The sequence below is a fragment of the Quercus lobata genome, chromosome 5, assembly GCF_001633185.2.
Source record: "Quercus lobata isolate SW786 chromosome 5, ValleyOak3.0 Primary Assembly, whole genome shotgun sequence".
In the NCBI taxonomy this organism is placed as follows: Eukaryota; Viridiplantae; Streptophyta; class Magnoliopsida; order Fagales; family Fagaceae; genus Quercus; species Quercus lobata.
The window spans coordinates 29163657-29174008 of record NC_044908.1 but is presented as its reverse complement, the minus strand read 5'-3'; the positions used below and the strand labels follow the sequence as shown (position 1 = coordinate 29174008).

Below are 10352 nucleotides of genomic sequence, written 5' to 3'. Positions count from 1 at the left end.
AACAAGGAGCTAAAAAAGTAACTAGTTACTAGTTTTTTGGTCCGACCGTGACGTCATAAATATTTATTTTATAATTATAAAAGGAAAAATATAATAATTTTATTACTAATAATATGTTGGTAAAAATTTGTAAAATATTTTTGAGGGTTTTCATATCTTATATTTAGAAAATAAAAATAGCAAAATTTAAAAACGGACTACCACATATTTTAGTGATACTTTCATTTAGATTTAATTATTTTTTTTCAAAATGGACCATCACATATATTGAATTGTAATCTTAAAAATAAAATGTTTATTATTTGTTTATTTGTGTATATATATATATTAATGAATTAATGTTAGAGAAAAATTAAGTACTTTTTAAATTTATTCACTTAATTAATCAAAACTACTGTTTTTTTTCCTAATCATAATTATCATAAGAAGAAAAAAAAGCCTAAATTATGTGAATATCAAAGCTAAATCATAATTATCAAGTAGTAGTTGTAATATATATATATATATATATATATATATATAATAATGTTTTTGAGATGTAGTACGTAGTACAATGTACACTCAACAAAAAAGAAAAAGAAGAAAGTAGTGTAATGTACAGTGTTGCAAGTAAAACAAAATCTCAAGGCCTAAAAGAATATCAAAGTTATGTGGCTCACATTCATTCTATATTAAAAACTAAAAAATAAAGGTGTGGCTCTCATTGAATGGTTGTGTATACAAATAGAATTAGCAGACTAGCAAAGCAGCACAAAGTTTGTAAACTAAAAGTAGAGGTTCAGTTTTTTGTTTTGAGTAGTGCACAGCACGTAGTGAATTTTTTTTTATTTCTTTTCGCGCGGTGACCAATTTCCAGGCGGGTTCTGAATTTTTAAGGTTTCTTTTTCTTTCATTATTTTTTATTGGATAAAATTTATATACAGTATTTTAGATGCTGTTACTTAAGTTCCTCTCTTAAGATTTTTCCATGTGGCTACTTAATTTTAAAAATACACTTCTATCATGAGAAAAAAGCCACGTGATAAAATCTTAAGCAAGTGATCTAAAAAATAGCATCTAAGAAACAGCATCTAAGTATTGTAGATAAGCCTTACTTTTTTTATTTTATTTTATTTTATTTGTGTAAACAAAACACTATTACTCCCTCTTTCTCCTCCCATACACAGACCCACGCCTCTCAACCTCTCCCAAAAATACTGGTAAGCTCTCTCTCTCTCACATCACTCTTCTCTCTATCTCTCTCTCTCATGTTAAACTTGGTGACTTTGTGGATTATTTTTTCTTCTTCCAGGATTAGCAGGATATTGATTTTGGGATTAGAGAGGGTGTTGATTTTAGGACATAGCTTTTGGGATTGGAGAAGGTAATGAGTCTTTCCATATTGATTTTTTGAGATATGGAACAACAATCCCTATTGATTTTATAATATTTAAACTTAGCAGCAAATTTATGTATATCATTATGGATTCTAGACATTGCTTTTATAGTTTTTTTTTCCCTTTCATGCGTGTGCATAAATGTGTCTATTAAATAAATGCAATTTTGTGACTTGATATGTTAGATTTTTAAGTTTAATTTTTGTGGGTTTTGTTAGTTTTTGTTTGGTACTGAATTTGGGTTTTTCTAGGACCTTAAAGAATTTTTTTTTTTTTTTTTTGGTTTTTTTGAGGCTGACTTCTGTGTACCCAAAATGCTTGTTTTATGAGTTTCTATGTTTTTGTGTGCTTACTTTACTTGTCAGTAACATTGGTTTACTTGTTAATATCATTTTCAAACTAAGCAATATTTAGTCAAAGTGGTGCACTTTGTTTAACAATTTCAGTTCTAGTCAACTCTTTAAGTGTGTTTTTGGTGCTTACTTCGTCTGCTAATCTGGAACAGATCTTTCAAAAAAATTTAGTCAATATTTTCAAATTTAGCAAAACATGACATAAGAAACATGTGAGATGCAACTATTTGGCTTTTAGGAATGGTACTAGTAATTATTTCTTGAATGGGAGGTAAGTCCTCCATTCTCTCTATACTAAAATACCCATTTCAATCCACAGCAACTTCTAGTTCCTGGGGAGACATGTAATACAATGGAATATTAAAGGAGTCCACTTTCTCTTCACTAACTATTCCCTGAAAGATACAAAAGTAAATTAATCAACTCTCAGGACAAGACATGTATCATGCAACAACAACAATTTCAAAGGCAAAAGTGGATTTAATCTTTTTTTTTTCTTTTACAATTAAGATGATAATTAAGCTTGTCACAACGGTTTAAAGACATAAATACTTTTCCAGCATTAGTATTGAGGCTTGTATATGGTATATGTTGCTATATTGTTTAATGGTGGTGGTGGGTTTTTTGTTTGTGGTGGTGGTTGGATTTTTTGTTTAATGGTGGTGGTGGATTGTGTTAATAATGGTGGTTGGATTTTTTGTTTATTATGTGGTTGGGTTTTTGTGTTTATGGTGGTGTTTGGGTTTTTTGTTTAATGTTGGTGGTGGGTTATTTGTTTATTGTGATGGATGAGTTTTTTGTTTGGCAGTGATTGTGTTTTTGTGTTAATGGCAGTGATTGTGTTTTTTGTTTAATGGTGGTGGTGGGTTTTTTGTTTATAGTGATGGCTGAGTTTTTTGTTTAATGTTAGTGGTGGGTTTTTTTGTTTATTGCGATGGTTGGGTTTTTTGTTTATGATAGTGGCTGAGTTTTCATGTTAATGTTGGTGGCTGTGTTTTTTGTTTAATGGTGGTGGTGGATTTTTTGTTTATGATAGTGGCTAGGTTTTTGTGTTAATTAATGGTGGTGACTATGCTTTTTGTTTATTGTGATAGTTGGGTTTTTGGTTTATAACAATGGCTGAGTTTTTGTGTTGGTGGCTATGTTTTTTGTTTAATGGCGGTGGTGATATTTTTGTTTATGGTAGTGGCTCGGTTTGTGTTAATGGTGGTGGCTGTGTTTTTTGTTTAATGGTGGTGGTTGGGTTTTTTTATTTATGGTAGTGGTTGGGTTTTTGTGTTAATGGTGGTGGTTATGTTTTTTTGTTTAATAGTGGTGATGGGTTTTTTGTTTATGGTGGTGGCTGAGTTTTTTGTTTATTGTGATGGCTGGGTTTTTTTGTTAATGGTGGTGGCTATGTTTTGTGTTAATGGTGGTGGCTGTGGTTTTTGTTTAATGGTGGTGGCTAGTTTTTTTTTTTTTTTTTTAAATAGTGTTGGCTAGATTTTTTATTCGTTGTGGTGGTTGGGTTTGTGTTTATGATGGTGGCTGGGTTTTTGTTTTGGATTTCACTCTATTTGTTTTGTTTTAAATTGAGATTTTTTTGCATTCTTTATGATTTCTCCATGATTTGTAATGGGGGTTTGGTTTTTATTTGATGAGAATGTTGTGAGTCTTCTTTCTTTGATAGTTTGGCTTCATATGATGCTGCACTATGATTATTTTGTCTAGTTTGTTATTGGGTATTTTGTGGACTTTTTCTGCATTGTCTTACTAATTATAATATTTTTTGTTGCCGTACATCTTATTAGGGATATAGGTTTGCAATTTAGTTTGTTATTGATGTATTTTCCTTTATACTTGTGCAGATATGGGATTGGTGGCAAAAAGATAGCTTTTGTGAGGCTACTTGAACTCAAATAATTTTCTATAAAGTTTGGAAGCTAAGACATCATTTGTATATAAATGGTTGTAATTACTTTGTGAACATCTTTATTGCATTTTTAGATTGTATGGATGTTTTTTTTTATGGATTTGGTTAGAAATGAATGGATGTTTGTTTTTATGGATTTGGTTAGAAATGAGCAGTTTAATGTAATGGCAAGTAAATGTAAAGAATATTAATAAAAAAAATAAAATTGTTGACGATAATTTTCATCGCCATATTTGACTATAAGCAGAAATTGGTGACAAAATAATTCGTCACCTGATCTATTGAAATTAAAAAATAAATAAAAAATAAATAAATAAACGGTGACGCAAAACTTCGTCACCTAATCTATTGAAATTGGAAAAAAAAAAAACATTTGGTGACGAAATATTCCGTCACTGAAAATAAGGTTTAGTGACGAAAATATTAGGTGACGAAAAACTTTTGTCAACTATCATTTTTTATTGGTGACGAAAAAATTTCGTCACCTATCATTTTTTTATTAGTGACGAAACATTTTCGTCACCAATACATTCTGTGACGGAGCTTAGGTGACGAACACTGTTTCGTCACCATTTCGTCACCATATGTATTCGGTGACGAAATAAGGACATATTGTGACGACTGGTTTCATCACCATAGTCCACTTTTGTTGTAGTGCATGTCCAAATCCATTCCACATCCACTCTATAAAATTTGGTTTAAGGTAGCCCAAATGACTTATGTTGGGTGATATTTGCTTTTGCGGTTACAAACTTACAATAAATCAAGTTACTGTCAATACAAATATTTTACATTTTTTCAATTTGCCTACCCCCTCATCTTTGGGCCTATCATAATTTATAATTAAACTTTCGTTAATGACTCATGTGATGTGTGGGATGGTAGATAAATTAGGGTTTTTGAAATTGTTGAAATTTTTGTTGTAGCTGTAGCTTTACTCTAATTATGCACTTCTTACTGTGACAAAACTTTATTAATATCAACATTTTTTTTTTTTTTTTTTTGAGAATACAACATGCTGCTAACCTCATAACTTGAACATTTTTCTCCCTAAACCTCCAATCACTTTGTACATAAGGAGGTGTTAATTCAGTTACAAGACTCTTGGCTTTATTAGTATCAACATAGTTCTACCTGTATTGTATAAATCAGGCCAACAAGATAATTGACATTCTACTAAGTTCATTAGCAATAAGTAAAAGGAACTTTTAAATGAGTATTATATATTAGACTGAATTACACATTTGACCTTTAAAGTTCATAGTTATTTTTATTTAAATCCCTTAAATTTGAGACTTTTTGATTTACTATGTTTCGTTTCACTCTTAAAATGTTCTTTTTATCTATTGCCATAATTCATCTAGCTATTATGTAACAGCAAAAATATGTCGTTTCTTTCTTTCTTTTCTCTCTTAGCTACCACATTAGTGACATACATCGATAGAATGACCATTTTAAAATAGAATCAAACTTGGTGTACCAAAATAAAAAATCTCAAACTTAATAAGGGATTAAACTTCAAACAATTCTAAATTTTATGAGTCAAAAGTAATTTAATTTGTGTTTATAATGTGATAACAATGGAAGAGAGAAAATTTAAACCTAGATATCTTCATTAGAAACACAAAAAGGTGCTAGCTAAGCTACAAGTCCGTTGGGTTTCATTTGTATTTTATTTAAATTTTAAACAAAATTTGACCTACATGGTTGTGGGAGGCAAGTGGTAATTCGCTGGTAACATTCATTATAACAAAATTATTATTTTTGACACTGCTAATTGAAGTTCCTAAGATTACAAACTAATTAAAATGTTAATAAAAATGGAAATTGTACAATTTAAGTTTGACCAAAATTCATTTAAGGTATCTAACTTTACTTTCATTTGCTTGAATCCTTTTAAGTTTCAAGTTAATCAAGAAAATTTGCCAATTTCTGTTAAATGTTGTTGTTAGGTGTCCAAATTTTCCCGATTTGAAACTTTGGGGTCCTTTCGCCTATAACATCACCATTGGTAAGCCCATAGAATTGCGAATGATTGCCCCTACACCCGATAATCCAATCTGATGAAAGATGGCTACATCCACATTCGACTTATACATGTTATCAGTGGATGGTTTCCATTGCTCTTTACCTCTCGGTACCATTTGTCTAATATGTTGTTTGCTGGTTCGAAACTCCTCCAGTAAACTCATAGAAGAATGCAAGATTTTCTTTACATTCTATGCTTTATATATACATGATGTTCTGTAGACTCTTATTGCAATTTGCATAAAAAACAACAAGGCTCCACTAGTACTCCTCTATGCCCAAGATTTACATTTGTTTAGAATTGCGTTTTTTAGAGCTCTCCGATAAAAACACTTTGATATTGCTCAGTTAATTTTTTTTTTAATAATTAATTGGATTTTTTTTTTAATTTAAAAAATTTGATAAAATAAAAAGAAAAATTTGGACTCATTTATTGGCAACATTTAACGGAAGTTGACAGAAATACCTAATTAAATAAACTTAAACTTAAAGGACTTAATTAAATGAAAGTAAAGTTATAGGCTTAAGATAATTGAGTAGGAGTTTTGCAAATTATTTCTTTGAGTTCAAATTTGGGCATGGAAATTTTTTAGGTCAAATCTATTCTACCCAACTACCAGTACTCCCAAGATAGTGGAGTTCTTAGTTCTTCCACAATATTATTGGGTCTACATCAAAGGTTGTGGCAAATAAAATACCTCCAACAAGATTTTCATCAGGTTTAGCTTCTATCCAATGTATTTGAGCATTGAACGTGATATGAACATAAAACATGTTCAAAATTGACCAAGTATCATTCTTGCGTCATGTTCATTACTCTAATATGTTAGACGAAAACTTTTCCCATTTTCACTGGCCTGATATATAGTTTTCACCAATCAATCTTTTCATTTTAGAGAACAGAAGATAAGATTTATTTTATCTGTATTTGTGTTTGAATATATGAAGGATTTTAAAAATCCATCTTTCTCTGAATTCTTAAATTTCTATTTAATTGATTAATGTAAAATATTTCAAATCCTCATTATCAATGGAATCAAATGACCTCTCAATTGATTAGAAATTCATTTCAACCTGCTAAATCCACTATTCGAAAGAAGTGTTTTTTTTTTACTTAAATTAATTATCTGAATGAAAATTAGATCATGTGGAAGTGAAACCATCTTGAAAACTTTAATGATACATTCCATACCTTTGTAACTAACCAGCACAAGCAATTGTTATTGGTTGGTACAGCTTTTGTCATCAGCCAACTTTGGTTATATACATGCGATGCTATCTCTACCAAATAATAAGGTACTAGTCTTTTACTGGAAGCAGTGAAGTAATGTGCACGTTGGCTCATGCTTGGGGCCATGTGGTCCTTCTCCATTGATGATTCTCGAAGTTACATCAGTTATTTCCTTCACTTATGCAGCGTAAACATACAATACCAGAAGCATTCTCAGACTCAACCAACGCAATCTATGTAATATTCTGCCTAACTTTATAATTTACATTACTGAATAATGCTAACATCTTACTTATATAATCTATATATAAAAGTTGTAGGGTAAATCAATTTCCCTTTAAGTGGTATTGGTTGGGAATGAGATGTAGTATGGCTTGGTAGTGTGTTTACTTTGGGTAAAAAATGTCACAGGTTCAAATCCTACCATCTTTACCTACTACTTATCTTATGACTCATAAGTTATGAGTAATAACCTTAACAAGGGATCAATTGAAACTGAATAAACATAACTTAGCATAATCCTTAAGACACTACTAGTTTAGCAAAGAATTTGTTGACAAAAGGATCAGTTTAAAATCATCATGTTATGGATTTAGTTCTGGTTCAATAGCCCATGTAATTATCACTCCCATGTGAGATATAAAAATTAATCAGATAAAAAAGTTAGAAAGTTAGAAGGTTTAAAAAATAAAAAATAAATTAAAAAAAATTAAAAAAAAAAAAAAAAAAAAAAAAAAAAAAAAAAAAAAACCTAATCAACTTTTACATCTCACTTGAGATTGACAATTGCACGTTGCAATAGCCCCACTCATTGCATGAGATTGCAACAGCCCCAATCATTGCATGAGATTGACAATTGCACGTTGCAATAGCACCTGATTTGAATCCTCATGTTATGTCTATTGAAATTTGAGAATGAACCAAATCAGAAGGTTTTCTATAAAACACTAAATTAATATTGTTATCAATGTATCTTTGATTAACTCATTAATGTCCTATTATGATTCTTATCATGATCAATGATTGCACTTGATTCTTTCATTCAACTAGATACAATATATATATATATATATATATATATATATTCCACTTTATATTTCCTCATTTGGCTATTTATTTTCATGTATAGTCAGTTTATTTATCTCTTAGAAAATTAAACTAAATTATTTATATATTTATTATTTTTTTTTAGACATATTTTATTGACAACGGTGGAGTCAAGGTTTTAGTTTAGGGGGCAAGATGAAAATAAAAGGGTAGTAAAGACAAAGTTTATTCCAAAAATATTTAATTAGTATAATTAATAAACAGTTAACTAATTAAACAAAAATTTTGATTAACATATAAAATATAATGCAAGAGTTAAATTAATTTTTGTGTGCCTAACATTAGATTTAGTGTAATTGTTGTTGTACTTAAGATATTTCATAGGTGACTAAAAAAAAAATAAATAAAATAATTAACATATAGTCATTTTTCTATGAAGTTAAAAGATAAATCTAAATATAAGATATCAAACAAATCATTTTATTACTTAAAAGTAAATTGAAAAATAAATTAACATAGAAGCATTAAAAGTATGATAATATACCAATTTTTTTTTTTCAAATAGTCTATGTATGACTTATTTTTTTAAAATAGATTTAAAGCAACTTAAAAGTATTAATTTTTATTCACTCCATCCTATATTGTGTTTATTGTAAAAGGATTGCAGAAGAATTAAAGAAAACACAACGAAAAAAATTTGACACATTGGTTGGAATGCTGTGATAATATAACATTTTGTAACTGGCTATACATTGTACAGAAAAGATCTTTTCTCTTGATTATATTAAATGAGTTAGAAATATTTTCAAAATAAAATTTAAAGTACAAAACTATTACTAAAAAGGAAGAGTGATTTTTTTAATGGGAATATCATGAGCTTCTTATTAATCATGATTCATGAACTTGGAAATTAGCATTAGAAGTGGAGTCAAGAATGACAGCTTATAGCACGATTACATGCAGACCATAAGCTCAAAGCAAACAGAACTGGTTCCATCATGAATTTAATTAGTGGGACCTACAATTTATATAAGAGGAGAGAATACGCATTTATGATACTCCAAGAGTATACAATAATTTCCCACAGAACTGATACAAAGCAAATACTACATCTAAATGGGAGAGTTCTTCTTCCTTAAAACTCGCACTCTCAAACGATGTAATGTCTTTTTGTTCTATTTAATAAAATTCTAGTCTTCCTATATAAAAAAAAGGAGTAATATTAAACAGTTAAGCTAATAAATTTATGAAATTGATATAAATAAAATTTCCGTGGATTTACAAGATAATGCTCATAATATACCTACTTATTATAAGCGATGGGCGTTTTATGGTCGAGGCTTCGAAGTCGCCATGGTTCCCCAACTACCAAGTCATAAAGTCAAGGCAAATGCGTGTATAACCCAAATTCATTGGTACGACCTTTTTATTATGAGATGATCATTGGTACAACCATAATACACTGTATAACCCAATTTTTTTTCCACAATATGTTGCTACTTGTGATGTGAAAATATGATCCTAACTGAACATTACCATAAATATTCTACTATGCCACCGCTAAAACTGAGCTCGGTGCATTATGGTTTGGTTGACATAGACATTATTGCTTCTGATGCACATAATATCCCCAAAAAAACAGCCAAAATTTGCTTAAATAAATATGTTAATTTAGGCTATTCTTGCAGACCACAAATCTCCTAGAAGGATTGCCTTGTAAAGGTCATCTTTAATGGCATAATGGCCATGTCGGATATAAAGGAACCTTAACCTTATAGTGAATGTTTAAAATAAGGTGTTATATGCCAAAAAAAGGGTGTTATTCATAACTTTGCTTATCTTCTTATTTGTTCAAAGTGGTTTCCAAATTAGTCTTAGGAGATAATTTAATTACTAAACAAAACGCAATTGAGTATGAGAAATTCATCCCCAACAAAGAACAGAATTGTTATTACAAAACAATTACAAAGAAAGAGAGACAAATTAAACTCTCTTCTTTAAGTTTAGATCATTGATGACACTACAACTATAGCACAGACTGACTACCACTACTCCAAGTACGACTGTAAATTATAAAGCTAAGTTCTTGCATTATGTTTTATTGCGACAAACCAGAAATCCAACTACGCTACAAATTTTTAGTTTTCTTATTCAAAATAGTTTCAGAAGACATACCAAAAGTTGCTTGATTTCTAGCACGTTTGATGAGAAGAATTATTAACTGCCACTTCAATGTATGTATTCGAATCATCTTTCAATGATGAGAACTAAAGCTGCCAGCCTGCCACCTTTCATGTACTTGAGGATTGCCTACATTTACAGTATAAATATTGAGCTTAGAATATTCATTTCAGTAAGTGATTTTCAAAATAAGCAAAGTAACAATAATACAATGTTATGAATCA

General features: G+C 29.7%; 1 long non-coding RNA gene across 1 annotated transcript; it reads left to right on the top strand.

The window, feature by feature from the left end:
* The first annotated feature begins 1088 nt into the window (after positions 1-1088).
* LOC115988482 lies at positions 1089-3700 on the top strand. Its single transcript, XR_004091529.1, has 3 exons — positions 1089-1199; positions 1292-1363; positions 3577-3700. It is a non-coding gene; the product is annotated as an uncharacterized LOC115988482 (long non-coding RNA).
* The last annotated feature ends 6652 nt before the right edge of the window (positions 3701-10352 follow it).